This window comes from Momordica charantia (assembly GCF_013281855.1).
Source record: "Momordica charantia cultivar OHB3-1 chromosome 8 unlocalized genomic scaffold, Mcharantia_2.0 BLBB01000008.1, whole genome shotgun sequence".
In the NCBI taxonomy this organism is placed as follows: domain Eukaryota; kingdom Viridiplantae; phylum Streptophyta; class Magnoliopsida; order Cucurbitales; family Cucurbitaceae; genus Momordica; species Momordica charantia.
In genome coordinates, this window is record NW_028275166.1 from 16,039,741 (window position 1) to 16,065,386 (window position 25,646).

The following is a 25,646-nucleotide window of genomic DNA, read 5'->3' on the forward strand; positions in this document are numbered from 1 at the left end:
AGCACTGTTGCGAATCATTGAAATTAGTGGCCAGCGTCTCAACACTGCAACGATTTTAAGTATTTGTTAGTGTAGAATTAGTGGCGGCCAAAATGTGTAGGTGGACGATATTAGAGGGCCGTCAGGCAGTGTTTTGGTAGAGATACAGATATGAGATCCTAGAGTTGAAATGCATCGTCGACAACCAATTTACGTAGATATTTGTTGAGGTTTTTCATTCATGTATTCCTATGATTTTATTATTGTAGTTCTTAGTGAAGGGATGCGAATCCCGGAGCGGAAGCGGATTTTCGTTGCTGATTTTTGGGATACAAAAACGAATTCTACAGAAGAAAAAATACAGGGGAAATTCGAACCTTTGAAGAACGTTTCTTCAACGAGTTTCCCTTGAACACCACCACTGTGTCTTCCTCGCTATCCTCTTGGGTCTCGGGATCGTGCTGGTGGGAGCAATCCTTTGGAACGAGAGGGAGAGCTTGAGAGAGTTCTTCTTGATTGAGAGAAAATGGGTGAGGTTCTTCTTCTTCGTTTTGTGTTTTTGCAGAACTGTCAAAACAAACAGAAGTGGTGACGTGGGGCAAGTTTCAAAATATCGCAAAAATGCAGCGTGGTTTTTCTCTAAAAACTCGGAAGGTTCCGCTAGAAATAGTTTGGGATTCAATCGTTTGGTCTTTTGAAGTTCCCTGATTGGTTTGAGAACCTGATTGAAGAAAACCTGCATTTTTTAATACACATAGATCTGCAGATCCAGTGTTTGAAGTTATTCTAGTGTGTTTCGATTCCACAGTTCAGACAGAGACGTTGTTGAGTATGTGGCTTGACTTACTCCAAGGTGACTCAACTCTTGATTGAGCAGTCATTTTTCGTAGTCACGGGTCCTGCTTTAGCACTGTTTCAAATGTGACACTCCCCACGTGTCATTTTTCCTAAACTCCCCACGTCACACTAACCTCCCACTCCCCTGCAATTTTGCAGGGGAGTTTAATATTATTAATATTAATAATATTAATAATATATATATATATAATTAATATATATATAACATATATATATAATAATTAAAATATAAAAATCAATTTATGAATTAATAAATAATTATTAATTATTAATCCAATTAATAATTAATATATATATATATATATATATATATAAATCAAATAAATAATTAACACTTAATTATTTATCACAAAAATAGAATCATATTTCATAACATTTCTCTCGTATAACCTATAGTTATAATGTACATCTTATGCACATTATTTTTAACATATAGTTTTAATATGAATCTTATTCATATTAATTTTATTTGAATCTCGTTCAAATAGTTTCTCTCATAATATATAGTTTTAATTTATAATTAACTATATATTATAATGTATCAATATACATATAATCCCTTAAGTAATTTGAACAATTCAAATTCTTCCAAAAACTTGATCCTCGTATTACCCGTTATGAGCTAGCAAGGGGACCTAATGGACCTACAGATCCGAAGCTCCAACGATGCAAGATTAATCGGTCAAACTCATTGACCGAGTTAATCTAGATTCGTTAACTACGGGTCATTCCACTAAAGACCCGTAGTTGCACTCTTCTCACTGCAGAGTGTTTTCGTGTCCACGGATATATGACCATTAATGACGAGTCAATCCTTCACGAGTGTTCGTAACTCAAGTTGGGTCAAATTACCGTTTTACCCCTGAGTTACATCTTACTCCTTAAACACCACTGCTCCTCTAATGAACAACCCGATTATGGTCCAACCAATAACCGGAAGTTCCTCTCGGCCAATGAGAGGGTCGGGCCCCTTGTTCAAGTCCCGGAGTCAACATTTAAGGGAACACTCATATACTCCCCTAAAGTCGGGGAGGAGTGAATTCCATCTTGTGAAGTTAGGTTCCCAGCTACCCACTCGGTCTTGTCCCCAAAATGGTAGGAATGTTGAGTCGGCGACTCAGGCCACTCTCACCCATACAGATCAAAGGACGAGCCCTCACGGGCAGGAGTCCATAACTCACTCAGGATTGAGAATGAGTTGCCTGGTCATCCTAAGAAATAGCAATCTATTAGTTAACGGTGTTACACCTAAAGATTGCCTATTTCGCGGTCCGGTCTTATACAAACTTATTGTATAGGATACCCCCACTCGCATGTCTCCACACGAACGACCTGAATCGAGTCGTCTGTAACCTTTACAGAGTGGGCCGTATCCATAGTGTTGCCAGGATAAGGTACCCAGCCTTATCCATATACTATAGACCCTTTTGGTTATTCACGGGACATTATCCATTCATATATCAGGGGTATATCAAATATATACCTGGTATATCAACTATATACCCAGTATATATACAGTCCCGATTACATCAAAAATAACCTTGGATATTTAGTTTATTGGATTTTGGACAATGCAAAACTATGATTCAACAACAAATTTATTGAATAAAACTTTATTAAATAGACATTTGTTTCTACAAAATACAAACTACGAGTTTAGGGCAACACACCCAACACTTAGAAACTAGATGACTTTTCTTGAAGCCTATATATTTGAGAGAAAGTTGAAGAGATGAAATCCCGCAGCAGAAGCGCATTAACACTTTTGTTTGATTTTTCTTTGAAATTGGAAAACACATAAGGGCAAAATAAGGGAAAAACATTTACTTTGGAAGAACCATTCTTCACTACAATACCAATTTGCACCACCACAACATCTTCCTTGCTATTCTCCGATGTCGAGAACTTGGTTTGTGGGAACCTTGTATTGAAAAGAGGGAAATTTTACAGTGAAATTATGAGAAAATGAGACAAAGATCTTTGCAGCAACTTGCAAGGGAACCAAAATGCAGAACATTTGTGCAATTTATCGATGAGGTAGGATACAATTACCTACCTCATCACTCCAGTGCAAGACAGTTGATTAATAATCAATTAAATTATTAAATAAATAAATTAATTAATTAATTAAATTAAATAATTAATATAAATAATTATTTAGAAAACCAATAATTAATTACTAACATATATTTGAATCAAATTCAAATATATTTCTCTCATAATGTGTATCTCAAGCACATTGATTTTAACTTATAGTTTTATTGTGAATCCAACTCATATTAAATTTTAGGTGAATTTTATTCAAATAATTCTCTAATAACAATATAGTGTATCAACTATCAACATACATTGTATTAATTTCATCTCATACAATTAACTTTAATTCCCTTTATAAATTCGAACAATTCAAACTCTTTTCAACACTAAATGTTATTAACCATCCTTTACGAGCTAACATGGGACTTAATGGACCTACAGATCAGAAGCTCAAACGATACGAGATTAATTGATTAAACTCATTAACCATATTAATCAACGCTTGTTAATTGTTGGTCATTCCACTATAGAACTACACTTAACTGCATTCTTCTCACTGTAGAATATTTCGTGTCCACAGATTTTGATAATTAACAATAAGTCCATCCTTCACGAGTGTTTGTAACTACAGCTAGGTCAAATTACTATTTTACCCTTGAGTTACATCTTTCACCTTAAGTATCACTTATCCTTTAATGAACAACTTGTTTATGGTCCGACCATTAAACATAAGTCCCTCTCGGGCCAGTGAGAGGGTGGGCCCCTTGTTCAAGTCTCAGAGTCAGCACTTAAGAGAATACTCATCTACTTACCCTAAAGTCAGGAAGGAGTGAATTTCATCTTGTGTAGTTATGTTTCCAGCTCCCCACTCAATCTCGTCCCCAAAATGATAGGAATGTTGAGTTGGCCACTAGGTCTACTCTCACCCATACAAATGAAAGGATGATCCCGTATAGGCAGAAGACCATAACTCACTCAAGATTAAGATTGAGTTACTTGGTCTTTCTATGAAATAATAATCTATAGGTGATGACTGGAACATTATCCATCTGTATATCGAATATATATATTATATTAAATATATACAGTATGAATGGTTTCAAATGTCAGTTGACACATCCACATGTTGACGTATTGACCCCTTCGACGCTGACCCCTTGAACATCGATATCGGGGGAAAAGTGTCTTTCCCCCTTGTCGACGATATGTCGAAATTTTTTCGAGATATCAAAAAATTTCGACTTGTCGTCGAAATATCGCATAAAATTCAAAATTTTTACGTTGAGCCATTAGGATTAAAAGCCCATATACGAAGCCCATTTATGGACAAAAGAACAAGTTACTTGGAATTGGGAAGCACCTATTTATAAGGGTTGTTCTCTCCACCTCCCACAATTCTCGTCCATGTGGTACAATCCCGACTTCTTCTCAATTTCCACTTCTCTCTTCTTCTCTCCTTTGTCTTGCTATTGTCCATTGCTCTTCCCACCCCTTCTTTCTATTCTTTTATTCAATTTATTTATTTTTTAGTTAATACTTTTTACTCTATTTCTATTTAAAAAATTATGTATATATTTTAATTAAATGATATTGCCAACTCAATGATTTTAATTAAATAGTACTTATTTTAAATATTTTAATTAAATTATATAATTGGTTAAAAAATTTCATGTTTGGAAACATATCAAACAAATGCACTAAATTGGATTATAAATTATTAATAAAACATAATTAAGCACCATTGAATTTGAATTTACTTATTCAAATAATGAACAGATATGTATATATTATTTTATTTTTGACTTTTTCATCGTAGCGATATTTCTATAAATATATTACTTATATGTTTAGATAAGATGGTTAAAAGTGATCAATTATGGGCTAATTAACCTACAATTAAAGTCGTATTTACTAATTTAAAAAATTTGCATCAATATCTACAATTTACGTGATTTTTCCCGAAATATCAGTCGACATCAACATGTCTATAGACATGTCCGTAGAATTGAGACCTTAACATTTAAATCGACAACGACATTTCAAACCTTGATTGTATATCAAATATATACACTGTATATTAAATATATATTGTATATCAGTTAAAGACTGTTCAATTACATGACGTAACCTCAAATGTTAGTTTGACAGGTTGGGGTGACAAATAAGGAATGAGCAGAGATGGATGAACATGTCGTAGCAATGATCAGGTTGTGCTTGTTTGATGAGCGTGACACATGTCGTGGCAAATCAGAACATGACGATAGGACTGATGAAGGCGCTGATAGATAGATATGAAAAACCCTCTACAATAACAAGGTGTATCTCATTGTGAGATACTTTATCATTCCTATGAATGAAGATACATCGATAAACTTCCATATTAACGAGGTGACTAAACTGATGAATGAGTTGGAATCGATGGAGATCACTTTTTCAATGGAAGTAAAAGCTATAAAGCCACTGTCCTATTTGCTTGAGAGCTGGAAAACAATGAAGACGGCTGTGTCAAATTCATTGGGGAATGGAAGTATGAAGTTTTTTAGAGATTTGTGATGTTGTGCTTGTTGAGGATATTCGCAGGAAAGGAAGTGGAAAGAATTTCACATCCACTTTTGGTGGTGAGAACTCTATGGACTCAGCTTTGATAATTCAGAGCAAAGGCAAAGGGAAGATGAAATATAGGAAACAACATAGACATGACCAAAGAAGTGGGAGTGGTGCGATTGAATGTTTCTACTGCCATAAGAAGGGCAACTTCAAAAGACACTGTAGAAAGCTCAAGGAAAATTAAGAAAAAGAGATCTCTACAAATGTTTGTCAAATGACATGTTGTTAACATGTGTTGAGAGTGACACGACATTTATGGATTCGTCATCAGAGTGGGTAGTGGACAGTGCAATTTTGGCGTATGTATCCTCAGACATATAAGTTGGTTCACGCCCTTCACTATAGGGAATCATAGCTCGGTAAGGATGGGAAATTGTAGACTCTCCAAGATTAGAGGAATTTGGGATGAGAACAAACAGTGGAACCAAGTTAGTACTGTATGATGTGAGGTATGTACCTAGTTTCAGGATTAATATAATATCAACAGGCAAGCTAGATGATGAAGGCTAGATGAGTGAGTTTGCGAGGAACATATTGAAACTCATGAAGGAATCCAAGGTAGTTTTTTTTGGCTACAGAGAAGCTTCAGTAGATGTGTTGAGAGTTGGCGTGTTGGGTTTTATGCCCTAAACTCGTGGGTTGTAAACATAAAACAAATATTCATTTAATAAAGTTGTTATTAATAGAATTGCATTAACAAAAATCCAATAAACTAACATCTGAGGTTATGTGATGTAACTGGAACAGTATATGACAAATATACAGTATATATTTAATATACATCGTATATATTTGATATACAGTATATATATATACAATATATCTTCGATATACAGTCAGATAATGTTCCAGTAGTAATCTAAAGGGTCTATAGTATATGGATAAGGTTGGGTACCTTATTCTGGTAACACTATGGATACGGCCTACTTTGTAATAGTTATACATGACTTGATCCAGGTCGTTCGTGTGGAGACATGCGAGTGGGGTATCTTATACAATGAGTTTGTATAAGACTGGACCACGAAATAATTAATCTTTAGCTGTAACACCGTTAGCTAATAGATTAATATTTCAATAGGATGGCCAGGTAACTCAATCTCAATCCTGAGTGAGTTATGGACTCCTGCCTGTTAGGGCTCGTCCTTTGATTTGTATGGGTGAGAGTGGCCCGAGTCGCTGACTCAATATGCCTACCATTTTTGGGACGAGACCGAGTGGGGAGTTGGGAACATACTACACAAGATGAAATTCACTCCTTCCCGACTTTAGGGTAAGTAGATGAGTATTCTCTTAAGTGCTGACTCTAGGACTTGAACAAGGGGCCCCACCCTCTCACTGGCCCGAGAGGGACGTTCGGTTATTGGTTGGACCATAACTAGGTTGTTCATTAGAGGATCAGCGGTAGTTAAGGTACAATATGTAACACAGGGGTAAAACGATAATTTGACCCAACTGTGGTTACGAACACTCGTGAAGTATTGACTTACCGTTAATGGTCAAAATCCATGGACGTAAAATATTCCACAGTGAGAAAAGTGCAACTGTGGGTCTTTAGTGGAGTGACCGACAGTTAATAAATGTTGATTAATATGGTTAATGAGTTTAATCAATTAATCTCGTTTCGTTGGAGTTTAGGATATATAGGTCCATTAGGTTCCCCTTGTTATCTCGTAGAGGATAGTTAAGAAGAGTTAGTCTTGAAAAGAATTTGAATTGTTCAGATTAGATCAAGGGAATTAAGGTTAATTGTATGAGATGCAATTAATATAATGTATGTTGATACATTATAATATAAAGTTAATTTTGAATTGGATGCAAAATGATGAGAGAGATAAATATTAGATAAGCCAAGCATGGATCTCACGTTGTGAACTCTTAGGGACGCTAGAGCTAATAGTATGTTACTAATCTCCAGCTGAAGTGTTCTTGACAGTTTAGGGTATACTTTCACTTAGACATATATTTAGGCTAAATAAACATATCCTAAGTTTAGGTGATTGATCCAAAGATAACTCTTATATTGGATTTAAACCTACGATGTCTAGGTGATAAACCAGTTTTATTACCTCACACCACTCATGCATGCTCATGAAATTGGTTAACACAACTCAAGAACCGACTCAATCTCCAAGTAGGGGGTGTTCCGTAAACCGTCAACTTAAATACCCCCAGCCTTAAACAAGATTTTATCGGGTGGGTGTTCATGTTTTACCAATTTATGAGTCAACGACCTAGTTTTTGCCTATGAAAACTTTGCATTGGCCATTTAACCCTAAGTGAGCATGCATATTATCTTTGTTATGGATTTTAATGTCTATTTCTTTTATAACACTTATAAACTATAGGCATGCTCCATAACGATACATTGAAATCAAAATTTGAACTTATCATGCATACTATACATTATAACTACTTACAAGATATCTCATGCATGATACATGCTTAATCCTATGGTGGGATTTTAAATCTAAATGGCATACATTATGCACATTCAATATAAAACATTTAATTCATTCATTCATAATGCATAATTAAATCAACAATTAAATTGGACAGGTTTTGGCATCCTTACAGCTAAATTAAACTAAATTATTACAAAACAGTTTTGCAAAAGCTTGAACCGGCCTTGAACCCCTTCAAACCGAACCTCCATGAACCCAAACCGACTTGAAATAGCACGAACCAGACCACAAGGGAGGAAAATCGAACGGGGTCGAAATCTTTGTTGCAGGCGGGTCTGAAGCTAAATTTCAGCCTTTATCTCTTTGAATTTGACCAAATTACAACCTAATTTCAACTCTAATGACTCTGGAAGAAAAACAAAATACAAATAAAAGGACATAATTACAGGCCAAAACTAAGAGGATTGCCAAAACCGTAATATATATAACCTCGAGTCCCTCAGGTTAGTTAGTCTCGAATCAGGAGATTTTTCATTTAATTTCTAAATTAATTGTTAATTAAATTTACACATATTTATCGGACTCTAAACTCCAATTCAATTTATTTTTATCGTACTTCGTGTAGTGGGTCTTGTTTTAAGATGAAATTGATTTCTTTTCTCTTGGGCTTGGACTTGTTGGGCCTTTATTGGGTTAAGTTGGTTTTAAAACAAAGGAAAAGAGGAAAAAAAAAAGAAAACAAACTTCATCTTCTTATTCTCTCCTCCCTTGTTGCGCTAGCTGTCACCCACCCCTCTTTTTCTTCTTGTTCACCGGCAACCACACCTCACGGCGGCAATGGAAGCGGCTGCACCTCCTCGAAACGCAAGCAGCGGCGGCCGGCGACCACACCCGTAGCAGTAGCAGCGGCGGCGCGACTTCCCCGACGTCCCGACGATCTACAGCAGCGGCGGCGCGTTCCCTGGCGGTCTGCAATGAACCAGCACCGCTCCCTGCAGCGTTCCTCGCGGTGGCACAGGGCGACGGGTCAGATCCGCGGCGGCGCACGGCGAACGGGTCGTTACAGCGGCGAACCGGCGGCGCACGACGAACAGGTCAGATCCGCGGTGAACCTCGACGACCTGCTGCTACGATCCGACGAACAGCAACTCCAGCGGCGGGATTTGTGTGTTACGGCAGCGTTTAGGACGTTTGGCGGTAACCCACATCCGTTCGAAGCTCGATTTAGGCTACCCACACCTTGGCGAGCTAGATCTAAGTGACCCACACCTATACGAAGTCGGTTCTGGTGGTAATGAGTCATTTGAAACCTTTTAGAATGGATTTCGAAGGCTAAACAGTGTACGTAACTTGCTGTATTTTTCTGTTTTAGTGCTTAGGTGTGAGGTCGACGCAAAACTTAAGGGCGCGGTTGTGAGTAAGTAGACAAGGGGCGTGTGCGTGCGTTAATGTATGTTAAATGGTCTCTAATGTGCTGGTTTTGTGGCGTTTAATATTAATTTTGTTACGTCATTGTGCTAAATAACGCTCGTTGTGTTAATCGGTATACTTGGAGTAGTGTTGGATATATGTCGGTGAAAATGGTGAGGTTTCTGCTTTGCTAAACTACTGAGTATTGCTGTGGAAATGTTTGTTGTCTGAATATGCATGAGTTGTTCGGCGTATCTTATGTGTTATTATACGTAGTAATGCTTATTTAATATTGATGCTGGATATTAACTGTTTTGGGTGAACTGTGTCGGACTCCAATGGTTTAAAATTTGTTTGGTTATGCTTTGTTGCGACGAAACTCATTGTGGAGCCGTTGTTAAGAAAAGTTATATTGTGAGAGCATGATTGGTTTATTATTTCATTATTAGAATGTTGTTTATGTGGTGGAAGCATGCTGAATTGTATTTGTGAGTTGAAAGATGCAGGGGTAATGGCTTAAGAAAGTATATAGTAAGACTCTGGTGAGAGTTGGATTCTTGGAGGAAATGAATGAGTGAGTGTCAGGGCCTCGGGTATAAATAGTCGAGGGCTGATACATCACTAATTGAGTATCGAGGCCTCGGGTAAAAACGGTCGAGGGTCGATACGAGGAGTCATTTGGAAGGAAGGCTATTGGGGCCTTGCGTAAAAATGGTCAAGGGCCAATAGAGGGTGAAGTCATCGGGGCCTCGGGTAAAAATGGTCGAGGGCCGATGCAGCAGTGTCGGGGCTCTGGGTAAAAATGGTCGCGATGTTCCGAATCCTATAATACCACCCTCTGATTGGTAAGGTTGCTCCAGGGCAGACATGTAGGCGCATTATAGGACTCTCATGGTGCGACCTAATGGAAGAGACCGTAGGATTTTGTTGACACTAATCCTTCACCCACTTACTATGAACTACTTCCCCTATTCACTTTGTCCAAAACCCATGCAAACACTCTCCGAAGGGAGTCCTCTCCCAGGGCGGCACGAAGCCAAGCATGGATCTCACGTTGTGAACTCTTAGCGACCCTAGAGCTAATAGTATGTTACTAATCTCCAGCTGAAATGTTCTTGACCGTTTAGGGTATACTTTCACTTAGACATACATTTAGGCTAAATAAACATATCCTAAGTTTAGGTGATTGATCCAAATATAACTCTTATATTGGATTTAAACCTACGATGTCTAGGTGATAAACCAGTTTTATTACCTCACACCACTCATGCATGCTCATGAAATTGGTTAATACAACTCAAGAACCGACTCAATCTCCAGGTAGGGGGTGTTCCGTAAACCGTCAACTTAAATACCCCCAGCCTTAGACAAGATTTATCGGGTGAGTGTTCATGTTTTACCAATTTATGAGTTAACGACCTAGTTTTTGCTTATAAAAACTTTGCATTGGCAATTTAACCCTAAGTGAGCATGCATATTATCTTTGTTATGGATTTTAATGTCTATTTCTTTTATAACACTTATAAACTATAGGCATGCTCCATAACCATACATTCAAATCAAAATTTGAACTTATCATGCATAGTATACATTATAACTACTTACAAGATATCTCATACATGATACATGCTTAATCCTATGGTGGGATTTTAAATCTAAATGGCATACATTATGCACATTCAATATAAAACATTTAATTCATACATTTATAATGCATAATTAAAACAACAATTAAATTGGACCAGTTTTGGCATCCTTACAGCTAAATTAAACTAAATTATTATAAAACAGTTTTGCAAAAGCTTGAACCGGCCTTGAACTCCTTCAAAGCGAACCTCCATGAACCCAAACGGGCTTGAAACAGCACGAATCAGACCACAAGGGAGGAAAATCGAACCGGGTCGAAATCCTTGTTGCAGGCGGGTCTGAAGCTAAATTTCAGCCTTTATCTCTTTTAATTTGACCAAATTACAACCTAATTTCAACTCTAATGACTCCGGAAGAAAAACAAGGTACAAACAAAAGGACATAATTGGGTAGAAGTGAATTCCTTCTTGCACCCTATGTCCCTAGCTATCTACCGGGCCTTACCCCTGAAATGGGAGGCTTATTGAGCTAGCGCTGTTGAGCTGCTCTCACTCATGCAGATCTAAGGGTAATCCCGAGTCAACAGAAGTTCATAATTAGCTCAGGATTAAGATCGAGTTACCTAGGCCAGCAAAGTAGAGATAGTCAGTTTCAAACAGTAAACAGTGTTATAACGTAAAAGTAACTATCTCATGGTCCGGTCTTATGCAAACTCTTTGCACGGGACACCCCACTCGCATGTCTTCACATGAACGAATTAGGATAACATTGTTTTTACTAGCTACAAAGTGGGTTGCATCCATAGTGTCCCCAGAATAAGGCGTCCAACCTTATTCCTATATTATAGACCATTTAGACTGTTAACTCAAACTTGATCCATATTTATGTCTCTTACATAGAGTTTGAGTCTCAGGTAACAGTCTAGAATCCTTTATTTTATTGGATTTAGATCTAGTAAGAACATTTTATTGGATCAATAACTACTTATTGATTAAAACCTTCAATAACAACTTTATTGAAAGATAAAAGTATATCTGGCATTTTCAAACTATGAGTTTCAGGACATAAAACCCAACATAAACAACTATAACTATCCTATCCAAATGGAAACTTGACGACGCAACGTTAAATGGTCTCTCTAGTCAAGTCTCCTCCTCGCCATCACCCTCTCATGAGCTAGCTCGATACCTGCAAAACTGGAGGGGAAAAAGAGGGATGAGTACAACCACAGTACTCAGTAAGCAGCCCTTATCTGAGGGTCACGCACATCCAACATGGTTATCAAGGATACAACGTGTCATGCTTATCAAAGGATCAACACATCATGTTTATCATTAATCTCGAGCCTCAAATAAAAGAAACATATTTCAAGAAGCAGTTTATGCATAAGTATAACTAAAAATGTTCCATACATGTCAAACTCAGCCTCACATCTTAACTCACTAATGCTCTTTCTTGATTCCTCCAAGACTTACCCTTCGAGTCGTGTCGACCCCTAACCTCGCGTAACTAAAGCATCGACACTCCTCTACGGTGCTCGGTGTTGGACCTTGACATTTATCCCCAAGGCTTCAACTACTACTCAACATAATGGCCCTTTGCCTCCAAGCAACTCCTAACCTGTCACATTATGCTAGTCCTCCAAGTCTAACTCCTCGAATCGTATCGACCCTTGCCATTTATCCCCAAAGCCCGACACTCATCTACAGAAGCTTGGCGTTCGACCTTGCCATTTATCCTCAAAGCCTTGAACTGTGCATCGACCCTTGACATTTATCCCCAAGGTATCGACGACTACTCAACGTATTGGTCCTTGACCGCCACCACATGAAGACCCAATACTAATTCAACAAAATAGAATCACCGTGCCGACCCCCGACCCTTTGTACCCGGAGCCTCGACACTCATCTCTACCAAGTTGGGGTATCGATCCCCGACCTTTTGCACCTGGAGCCTCGATACCCAACTAGTGACATGCCGGCCTTTTTGGCCCTGTTAGTTCTCCATTTACTTTATTACATCCCGAAACTCTCACTACAGTCCTACTACATACTTTCTAGGCTATGACCCATGCAGAAATTATCTCACAACAATGGAACATATGTTATACACAAAACCTATGTCACTATCATCCAGACATGGCCATCCAACATCAGGAGGACACCCTTCTCCCAACACTCAGCATGCTTTACACACCACAGCGCAGATAATTCACAAAAGATACGTAACCGACATATATCCATAAACGCACCCATCACTCTAAATTTAATAGTAATTAGAACACAACCTAACCCATTCACATCATTAAGAACTAAACTCTCACCACATTATTTCAGTATGCTTTTATGAACACAACCATACAACGATAAAACCATTCATAATCCATAATGTTTTCAGAACTACCACTAAGCATCATATCCAACAACGCAAAGCAAGTCAATTATAAATACCATAACCAACATGATTTCATTCAAACTACTTATAGTCATTAGCCAATATTCACAAAGACACAATCAACTTACATATTAATAAATAATACACACACCGAAAGCACCAAACAATTCATACATATTCATACAACAAACATCCCCCAAGTAGGAACTACTTACAGTCATTAGCGAATATTCACAAAGACACAATCAACTTACATATTAATAAATAATACACACACCGAAAACACCAAACAATTCATACATATTCATACAACAAACATCCCCCAAGTAAGAACTACTTACAGTCATTAGGCAATATTCACAAAGACACAATCAACTTACATATTAATAAATAATACGCACACCGAAAGCACCAAACAATTCATACATATTCATACAACAAACATCCCCCAAGTAAGAACTACTTACAACACGGGTCCTAACACCTACTAAATCTCGCCAAAGGATTCCCTAAATCAAAGCAACCAAACTTGTGTTAGAAACCAACTAAAAAACACTTAACTTGCTTTGAAACTAAGTTTTGGCGAATCTTTACCTACTAACTCACAGTAAAACCTCTTGGGTTAGGAGTGGGTCGACGCCAAGGAGGTTCGGACTTCCAAATCCAAGTTCGAAATGCTTCGCGCTTGCTGGTCTGATGCCGAAAAGTAATGGGTAATGCCGATTTGGGTTCGAATAAGAGTGGGTCAACGTCAAATCAATGCCGGAGGGGGTGGGTAACTCAAATCAAGCTTTGTTTTGGTATGGGTAAGCATCAAACGTTATTGGAACCAAGAAATATTCACGAACCCACCACAAATCATCACCGGACAAAAATTCCAGTTGCCACAAGATGCGCTGCACCATTTTTGCTATAGATCCTGCCGGAGAACGGATCACGCGCACTTCGGAGCCACCGGAGAACACCCAAATCGTCGCTGCCACTAGAGGGTTTTCCGAACAGCTGCGCCGCTGTACCAGTCAAGCGAATCTGCTGCCATCGACGACTGCCGAAGGGAGTTTCGAAGTCTCGCCGCTGTAGAACACACCGCACCTCCGCTGAAGTTCAAATAACGCCGCCGTTCGTGGTTCTTGGACGCCGAGGGGATGCCGGTGATGGAATCGTGAAGGCTGCGCCGCCGCTATGATGCCGGGCCGCAGTAGGTCATCGTCGGAGAAGCTCGCTGCCGTCGTTTCCTGCTTCGTCGGAGTACAAGAAGGAGGAGGGGGTTGACGGCTAGAGGGGAAGAAAAGGAGAAAGAGAGACCCAATTAGGGTTTTCTTTGTTTTTTTTTTTAATTTTATTTATTTTGCATTAAACCAGAAAGCCCACATTCCCAATTTTAAAGAATCCTCTTAATTAGTTTTAAAAATGAAAAGCTCAACTCCCAACTCTAATGGAAAGCCCATGGGCTAGAGGAAACTAGAATTCTATTTTCAAATAATTCTAATGGTCCAAAACAAGAAACCTGAAATTAAACATTAGTAGTTAAAATAAAACTCACAATAACTCGAGATAAAATAATTAACTTCAACTCTAAGACCCAAGAATAAAGTCCAAAAATTTGAACTTAAAATTTTCCAATACATTGTATTAAGAACGAAAAAAAAAATCTCTTTCCAAAATTTGAAAAACTCAAATTCTCTAAATCCGACGAACTTGATTCTAATTTACCCAAAATTAGAACTTCAACATTAGAAAATCCAAGAATTAAAATTATCTGCTTTGGGGAAAAATCCAAGGGCACTATTTATATCTTAAAATAAACAAGCCAGAGAGCGCGGGGCGTTACATAAACCGTTCTGTTGAGGTGTACCAGGGGTGAGAGTTGGGACGTGATTCCATGTTCTATCATATAGTCTTGGAATCTTAAGTCCATATACTCTCCAACCTGATCAGATCAAAGTGTTTTAATGATTTTACCTAATTGATTTTCAACTTCGGTCTTGTACTCCTTGAACTTTTTAAGGGATACGGGCTTGTGTTGCATTACGTATAGATGACCATACCTTGAATAATCATCTATAAAATAGATGAAGTATTCATACCCTCCTCAAGCTTTAACAATCATCGGACCTCAGAGGTCTGAATGTATAAGTTCAAAGGGCTGTTTTGCTCTATAACCTTTTCCACTAGAAGGTCTTTTAGTCATCTTGCCTTCAAGACAATATTCATATGATGGTAAAGAATCGTTTTCTTAATCGCTTAGAATGTCATTCTTAACCAACCTCCCAATCCAATTGAGATTAATGTGACTTAATCTCAAGTGTCAAACATAGGTATTTTCTTTAGGAAAAACTTTTTTCCTTTTAGTTTGAGTTTTAGCATTTTTAAATAACTCAGTATTTAAAACTGCTTTAGTTATGGTTGGTCTTTAGTAGATACAAGTTGTTTTCTAATTTGGTAGAACAGATGTTGACACCATTTATGGAAATGAACACATCATACGTAGAAAAAGAAACATAGTACAATTGTTATAATAAACAAGAAATAGAAACCAGGTTCCTCTCAGTTTTAGGAACAACATAATACATTATCTAATAAAATATATTATTTCTTGTATAAAAACAATTTAAGCTTTCTTACTGCCACAACTAAGACAACTTCTCCCGTTCCGACGTTGAGAGTCATCTTTCCGGCTTCAAGCTGCCTCCAGGAACTAATTCCCTAAAATGAATAACAAACATGGTTAGTGGATCCTGAATCAAGTATCCGGAGTAATCATTCTCCACTAAACAAGTTTCAAAAACAAGTAAATCACATTTACCTTCATTGGCTTTCTTCATGTCGATTAGGTATTTCGGACAATTGCGCTTCCAATGCCCATCTACATTGCAATAGAAACATTTTCCTTTGTCTGCAACCTTGGCCTTGCCTTTCTTGGTAGTGGCAGCAGCGAAGTCATGTTTAGACCCCTTACTAGCAACCTTCTTCTTCTTAAAAGTCTTACTTCCAGAAGAAGAGGGCGCATACTTTGTTATAGATGACGAACTTCGGTGGAACCTCTTTGAGGTGGCAATGTTTGCCTCCCGTTCCTATCCCTTATTTTTTATAAGTAACTGGTAGGTTCGTAGCTCATTTAAAAGCGTGGTAAGAGTGTACTTTAGCTTATTCATAACCGTATTGCTGCGGAATGACTGGAAACTCTTCGGAAGAGATTCAAGAATGAAGCTGACATGACTCTGCTTGTCTATGACGGTCCCGTTCGACTCTGCCACGTTGAAGTGGACCATCAGGTTGAGAACATGTTCTCGTATTGAAGGACCCTCATTCATACTCGCGTTGTAAATGAACTTAAGGGCTTCATTTCGAGCCTGTGAGGACGGTTGCCCAAACATGCTCTACATCGAGTCCATGATCTCCTCAGCAATGTGACTGTGTCCTCGTTCTTCTTAGTAAGCACATCAGTTATGCTCGCTAAGAGGTAGACCTTAGCCTTGTCATTGGCCTTGATCTATCGGTCATAGACATTGTGCACCGCCATAGTGGCATTAGGCGTAGGAGTTTGAGGATAATCCTCTTGCAAGACGAACCTAAGATCATCTATCACTAGAATAGTATTTAGGTTCAATTTCCATTGTCTGTAGTTTTCGCCATTAAGTTTTTTCGCGGATAACAAGGCAACAATAGAAGTAGACATGCTAAATACAAAAACAAATCTATATTAGTTTCATGCATTATCCTTTAAACCCAATCAAACTTTAGCAAAAGTAATTAACCACCCTAACAAAATTGTTTTGCAACAATGTCTCAGTGATTTAGAGCAACAACAACTGTAGGACAGACAAATGCTCATTTACTGAATTGATATGTTCTCAAGTAAGTTTTACACCAGAATAACTCTTATTCATATAATCTTTAGTCATCATATATTCGGTCAGGAAATTGCTACCTTGCTTAACAACTCCCACTAAGTGCGACCCACCATTTTCAGATCTCAGAGGTTCGTTCTAATAATCTCGCCGTAGGGAAGGAAAATATTAGAGCAAAACCTAGGAGACCCTTATCCATTTATGGAGTTTACGTTGATTTTGATTCCACACAATGGACCATCCAGAGGAATGGTCGCACCAGGACGACATGCAGGTCATGTATGAAATCTCACGGTGCAAACTAATGGTGGAGATCGAAGACGTGTTGTCACACGTCCTTCTCCCACTTACTATGAATACTATCTCCATTCACCTTGATATTGAACCATGCAAACACCTTCCGTAGGGAGGTCGCGCCAGGGTGACAAGAGGCCGAACATAGAACTCGTAGTGTGAACATTAAGGAGAAACGTTAGAGAAAATAAATGTTATATATACCTTGTATATCAAAAAATATACATGATATATTACACATTCTTTTTTGTTCCCACTTAGAATTCTAAAACTAGGGCATACTACTTATGTAAATCCCAGTTAAGTAAAATTAACTAAGTGAATTTTTAATTGGCTGAATATAACTATTTATATTGGAAGTTGTACATTAATGTTTTGAGGTATCAAACATTTTAATAAACTAATTACATTCTCGCATTCATATAAAATATTGACTAATTCAACCCCAGGTTGGTTCCTAGGTAAAGGTGTTCCCTTACGGTCAGCTTCCAGAGACAGGGTTCCCTTATAGGCAATATTTTATATTTATTCTTTTATTATTTCATTTTAAACATAGTTATAACAAAAAAAAGTCTGCCCCTAATCATATTAAAAGATATAATCTAAGGTCTAATTAATTTTAAACCCCTTTAAAATCGATTAACTTAGACCCTTGCATGCAATTCTTTATTATATATTTTAATTTCTATCTACCAAATTTTTATAACTTTTATAAAATTCAAGAAATTAAACCTATAATCAAGCATTGACAACATACATTAATATAACTGGTAAGGGTGTCGAGGCCCTCCAAAATAATTACTGATTTGACTAAATCTAACTTGTAGAAGTAGTGAGATCAGGTCGAATCCCAAGGGAACCAGTGAAATTAATTTCTCAAAGTTAAAAAAATGGGGGGTTTGTATTTAAATTTTGAAATTAAAAAAGATAAACTAAAAGGAAAACGAAAGTCAATCTTACCAAACTTCCAATCCAAAGGTGTGATTTTCATCCAATTGTAATCTTGATCATAGGTTTTACAGAAAATTTGTATCTTGATTCAAGAACTTAGTCTACTTACACGGAACAACCGTGGTAAGTTTTAATTCACCTAATTTAAATAATTTAGACCAAGCATCAAAATTAAATCTTATTAATTAATCAACTGGACACGATAGCGTTCCATATTAATCAAAGAATATCATTAAGGATGATGGGAATGACTAAACCAAAATCAATTAATTTGAGATAGTTGCAAGTCAATTAATTTTGTCCCTTTGTTTCCTTAGAGTCTATTATGCTAGCTATGTAAACATGGAAAAGCCATAAATATACACACATAAGCCAACCCCTTGCTACTTATTTCAATCATTCATGACAATTACGGATCACAAACTCATGGATAGCAGTAGAACAATTAATATGAATTAAGGCGTCAAGTTAATTAATATAAACTGTTCATAAATAACAAGAACAAGAAACAAAGAATACTTGAAAAAGAAGAAATCTCTATCTAACTTGAGCCTCCCAAGCTTACAATTGGACTTGAATCACCATTGAGTTAGAAGAATTAAAGCCTAGCCACTCATGGTGGTGGGAGAGAACTTGAATTTTGGAGAAGAGATCCTTTAGTTGGAACTTGGATGCTGAATCTCCCAATAAGGTTTCTATATTTATAGAGATTAACTTTATCCTCTTTTAAAGAGTAATTATCTCTAATAAGGAGTTCCTAACTAATTGGGAAATATCATTTTTAAAAGAAAACAAATTAAATAAAAGAGTTCCTAATCAATTGAGGATTATGTTTCCTACTTTGATTATATCTTTTTATTTACAAAATATCCTAAAAATTCATAATTCTCAAATTGAAGCTTCCCGCCATAATAATTATGTCTATATTTATCTGTTGAACTCTTCCCAATTTGGTGAAGTCCGTATTATCCTCTAAAATTGCGTTTTTAAATTGTTATTCTTGAATATCTTCAATCAGCCACAGAATTATAAATTATAATTAAATTAAAATATTTAAACATAATAAATTAATAAAATGTAAAATAAATGTATAAAATAGGGGTGTATTTTTCGTCTTATCAATAACAATTATATTAACTAAGGTAATGTCATGCTCAATGCAACTTTAATTTAATCTAATTAATACAACATTTGTATTAATCAATTATAAAAATAAAATATGCTACCATACATTATAACTATTATATACATATGACGCATGATCATGCTTAACCTGTGGTGGGATTTTAAAACTATATGGCATACTTTATGCAACATATAATTCCTAAAATAATCACATTCATAATGCAATAAAATAAATAGCTAAGTAGACCGGTTTTGGCATCCTATGTTACAATTAAATTAATATAAACTAGTTTATAAATTAAAAAAACATAGAAAAAATACTTGCAGAGCGTCGAATGCACGAACGGGGGGTCGAAAAACATGAGGGACAACGTCACGGCGCTGCTACAGTATTAAGACAGCAACTGGGCACTGCAGCATAGCACCATGGCACTACACAACGTGGCAGCGCTAAGGTACAGTCACGATAGAATATTTATGTGTCCACGGATATTAACCATAACGGCAAGTCATTCTTTCACGAGTGTTCGTAATCACAGATGGGTCAAATTATCGTTTTACCCCTGTGTTACATCTTGTACCTTAAGTACCGGTGATCCTCTAATAAACAACTCAGTTATGCTCCGACCAATAACCAGAAGTCCCTCTCGAGTCAATGAGAGGGTGGGGCCCCTTGTTCAAGTCTTGGAGTTAGCACTAAAGGGAACACTCATCTACTCCCCTAATGTCGGAGATGAGTGAATTCCATCCCGTGAAGTTATGTTCCTAGCTCCTCACTCGGTCTCGTCCCCATAATGGTAGGAATGTTGAGTCCGCGACTCGGGCCACTCTCACCCATACAGATCAAAGGGTGAATCCTCACAGGCAGGAGTCCATAACTCACTCAGAATTGAGAATGAGTTGCCTGGTCATCTTATGAAATAGCAATCTGTTAGTCAACGATGTTATATCTAAAGATTGACTATTTCGCGGTCTGATCTTATCCAAACTCATTGTATAGGATACCCCCACTTCCATGTCTCCACACGAACTACTTGGATCGGGTCATCTGTAACATTCACAAAGTGGGTCGTATCCATAGTGTTGTCAAGATAACGTACCCAACCTCATCCATATGCTATAGACACTTTAGGTTATTCCCGGGATATTATCGACTTTTATATCGAGGGTATATCAAATATATATCCAGTATGTATACTGTCCCAGTTACATGATAATAACCTTGAATGTTTAGTTTATTGAATTTGGACAATGCAATGCTATCTATTGAACATTAAATTGATTGAATAAAACTTTATTGAATATAAATTTGTTTTTACATAAATACAAACTACGAGTTTAGGGCAACACACCCAACAACTACTACCCTTCAAGATGCTGACGCCACCAATTTAAAGATAAATGAATGTCTACAGTGGGACTCACGAAAAAGTAAGTGCATTTTCTTACCACCCGTGTTTATTACCACTCTTGTCTTTCTCTCACTTTTATTCTTCTTTTCTTTCCCCCACTCATATTTTTTTATCAAGACTCTTTTTTTACTTGATTTTTCTACTTTTGGACTCTTTTTTCATACTTTTTTTTATAAAATTTTTTTGCATATGGCTTTTTTTTTTTAATCAGTCTCTTTTTTTATTGCTTGCATGTTATTTCTGATTGTTTTTCGAAACTGAAAAAGCACGTTCTTTCTAAAATAAAAAGACACAAACTGTCCCCCCCAAACTTAAGGGAAACATTGTCCTCATTGGGGAAAATTTTTTGGAGAGATGCAAAATTTTAGCACAAAAATTACAAGGTCTTCCAAAGTAATGAAAAAGTTTTAGTTTCAAAACAAAAGTAAGTAGAACACAATTTTAGTAACAAAACAAAAAGTAGGGAATGACTTATGGCTGGATCATAAAACTAGAAAATCTAACCTATTCATGCCTTTAAGTATCCTCATTGACACGATACAAAAACGAATAATAGAGGAAAACTTTTCATTAAAACGATGAACATACTGAAAGTTTAGAAAATATGGGCACCATTGAAAAAGCTAAGGACAAGCTTGTAGCTATAACAGGGAAGCATGCAAATGTTGAACTGAATGCAACATGCAGAAACACAACCAATATTTTTTACTAACAGCACAACATCCTACAAAAACTATCCTGAAACCAAAATAACTTAACAAAGAAACTAAAAATACAAAATCATATAAGATCAAGATCCAAAACATCTAGTATCAAAGCAAAGAGAGAGAAATACTCCCATAATGATAATTGTTCAAAGAATCTCGTTCGTGGAAGCGGTGGTAGGTCGTGAAAAAGAAGGCAAGTCGGCCTTAGGCTCATCGGGAAAAGAAGGTGCACCATCTCCATAAAGCCTCTTGAGAAACTCACATGTGGCATGCTGAGTCGCCGCTAGAGGAACTCTCTAGTAACCAAACTGTGAGTATCGAGATTCGTGACGGCAGTGGAAGAATCTTCATCACGAACGATCTGGTATCCCGAACTCTCCTTATGGATGTGGCTGACTTCTTAGGAGTTACTACATCCTCATCATCGGCCTCCACTCCTGCTTGCAAACATAATTATGTTATCAGACCAAGAAAAACAAGTAGGCCTACTGATAACTCTCGAAATGAGAGTTATTATAGTAAATATTGGGTTGTTTTTGTGCGAATAAATGTCAAAGTTTGTATAATTTAGCTCTAAAATATCATAAATACTATTAGAAATCAAAATTCGAACTAAAAATCCTAGGGGTTTCTTTTCCAATTCTGGAGGTTCAATGATGGAAGGTTGCAAGGCCTTCAAATCCGCTATTGTCGGCTGTAAAAACTCAAAATGCTCAAATTAGGGCAAAATTACGCAAGGCGCAATTTTGGATTCTTTTTCTGCGGCCTCCAAATTTGCTTCCAAGTCTTCCACCATCATTTGCTGGAGTTCCTCCATGATTGCTCCTATTGTAGAGCACTCCTCAACTTCATCCGGGAGATGCATCGCATCGAGGACATTGGAGGTTACCTGTTCATCATTGACCTTCATCGTGATCTCTCCTTTTCTAACATTGAAAACCGTATCTCCAGTTGCTAAGAATGGACTCCCAAGAATGATCGGCACCTCAAGATCTGCTTCACAGTCCAAAATTATGAAATCGGTGGGAAAAATAAACTTATCAACTTTAACAAGCACATCTTCTGTTTTTCCTTCCGGTTTCTTTATGGATCTATCAGCTAGTTGTAAAGTGACAGTAGTGGGACGAGCTTCTCCTATATTTAACTCTTTAAAGACAGAAAGATGCATAAGATTAATGCTTACTCCTAAGTCACACAATGTTCTTCCTAGGTTCTTACCTCCTATTGAGCAGGGAATGGTAAAACTTCCTGGGTCCTTACATTTAACAGGCAATGGATTCCCTACAGCATCACTACTACACTTTGTCAAGGCTACCGTCTCATGCTCACCTAACTTCTTACGCCTAGATATGATGTCCTTTAAAAACTTAGTGTAGTTAGGCATTTGTTCTAAAGCATCTATGAGAGGTATATTGATATGCAACTGTTTTAGAATCTCAAAGAACTTCTTAAAATGACCATCCTGATTCTTTTTAACTAGAATTTGGGGGAAAGGTGGAGGAATCTTAATATTACCTACCTGTGGAGTAGTGCTGGGCACTACTTGCTTACCTTTATCCGCCTTCTTATCTTTTTCTTCTGAACTTACAGGTTTTGCTTTCTCTTCTTGTTGTGGATTGGAGGTGGATGCAGGAACAGGTGTAACTACATGATTTTCTTCGTCTGGAAGTGAGGGTCCTTCATAACTTAATTCGCTTCTTGTGATAACCGCCTTACAATGCTCATTTCCCTCACGATCTTGCTTCGGGTTTTCTGTGTGTCCAGGCAATCTACCTTGGGGTCTAGATTTCTGGTCATTTGCAATCTGCCCCACTTGCATCTTCAAGCTTCTTATCGCAGCATCAGTTTTTGTCATGAACTCTTTCATCATGGCCTCCAAACTTGCGTTGCTACCACTTTGCTGAGTAGTATTTTGACCTCTTTGCTGATTGTATTGTTGAGGCTGCGATGCCGGTTGAGTTGAAAAACCAGGAGGAGTATAGTTTTGCTTGTATTGTTGAGTGGGTGCTTGTGCACTGCTACTAGCTACTCCTTGGTTACTCCAGGAAAAGTTTGGATGGTGCCTTCATCCAAGGTTGTAAGTGTTTGAATACGGGTTGAAATTTCGTTGGGCACCTTGACCTACATAAAAAATAGACGCTGGATTAGCTGGACAGTTCTCATACAAGTGGTTATTACCACAATAGACACAAGATATATCTGAAATTTGCAAAATAGGAGAGGGCTCAGGTATCGCCGAAGTGACAGTTTTGGTTTCCTTCTCCATTGTCAACTGCTCTAACATTTGGTTCATAGCCGCCATTTGGGCTTGCATTGAAGCTACTGTGTCTAACTCAAAGACTCCAGCTGATACTTGCTTCTTTGGTAATGACCTTCCTATTTCGCCTTGGTCATTAATGTCTGTCATCTTATTCAAGATATCAACGATCTCATTTACCGACATCTCTAACAACGAGCCATTGGCTGCGGTGTTCAACATCATCCTTGATGAACGATCCAATCCTCTATAGAATTGTTCAATATGCACAAATGCGGGCAATCCATGGCTCGGGCATCTTCTAAGTAACTCCTTAAAACGCTCCCAAGCTTCTTGAACTGCTTCGTTCTCCTTTTGTCTAAAAGACACAATGTCCTCTCGGAGGTCTGCATTCCTGGTCAAAGTGTGGTACTTTGCCAAAAATTTCTCCGTCAGTTCTGTCCATGTGTTGAAAGAATTTGGTTCTAACGGTTTAGCCAAGTCTTTGCACCATCCCTGAGAGAAAAAGGAAACTTTTTTAATCTTAGTGCATCCTCAAAAACACCAGGAAGTTGAAATGCATTAGCGATTTCAATAAAGGATTTGAGATGGGAGTAAGGATCGTCATTAGTCAATCCTCTGAACTGGCCCATCGTCTGTAACATCTGGAACATGACTGGCTTGAGCTTGAACTGTGCGGCTTGGGGTAAAGGATTATTTATCCCTGAATTTATGTTATGGAACGCATGAGTGACATAATTCCGCATGGCTACATCTCGATTATCTACTAGAAGGATCGGATTAGGAATTTCTCCTGCTCGGTTTGTTGCTCCTTCACCTGCCATATCTCCATTCACAGGTGGATTTTGTGGCGGTGGAGGATCTTGTGCATTTCTATTCATCTTGATGGTCTCTTCTTCTTCAACTTCTTTCTTCTTTTTACTTTCTTTCTCTTTTCTCAACCTTTGCTCACGCCTTCTCCTCTTAAGGGTTCTTTCAATCTCTGGATCAAAGGTCAACCAACCAGACCCTGTGCTCATACACAACTCCCTTAAAGGTTAGATATAACAGTTAATTCCAAGGACTGAGGAATGCAACAATCACACAATGAAACAATTCACTTGAAAAGAATATGATTTGAAATCTCAAATCCCCGGCAACAGTGCCAAACACTTGTTGGGATTTTCTCTACCTTTAAAAAGATTAGAGACTCGTGCAAGCGCACACGGTCACAAGTAAAACTAGGAAGTAATCCAAGGTTAAATCCTCAGGGACTTGTTGCTTTTCAAAATCAAGTAATGCAGTGAAATGGTTCAAATACGCAATTGTGATTTAGGAAGAAAATAATGGTGAAATGTTGTTGTTTGAGGTTTTAACTATCAAGCAATTTAATGAAACTCAACCTCCTTGTCTTCTACCTTAGTTTTGATGCAAAACATGGAAAACACACTATGTTGGGAAAATGCACCAGGCGCAATTCCTAACTTTTCTTGGGATTTGAGTTCTACTCTTTCACTACCGTTTTTGGTTGCTGCAGAGGCTAGGGTAACCTACAATCATATTCCTATGTGTGATTACAATCCTAGAGAATATCTACCAACTCATCTGCATTATGGGTCAGAGGGCCTATGTCTAGGACCATGTTTTATGCGCTTATTCCTAAGTCACATCCCATATTAGTTTCCTATTATTTTACCTAACTCACCTTTCCCAAGGTCGGGCTTTGGTGTATAAATCAAGTTCCCACTGGCCAAATGGAAAAAACGATGTAAAGCGAAGTTTTTAGAAACCAACCC

The 25,646-nt window shown here is 37.6% G+C and overlaps 1 non-coding gene across 1 annotated transcript; it reads left to right on the forward strand.

Annotated features, from left to right (window-relative positions):
• Nucleotides 1–24,151: 24,151 nt before the first annotated feature.
• On the forward strand, nucleotides 24,152–24,258 carry LOC148209622 (small nucleolar RNA R71). Its single transcript, XR_015793378.1, has one exon. It is a non-coding gene; the product is annotated as a small nucleolar RNA R71 (small nucleolar RNA).
• Nucleotides 24,259–25,646: the final 1,388 nt, after the last annotated feature.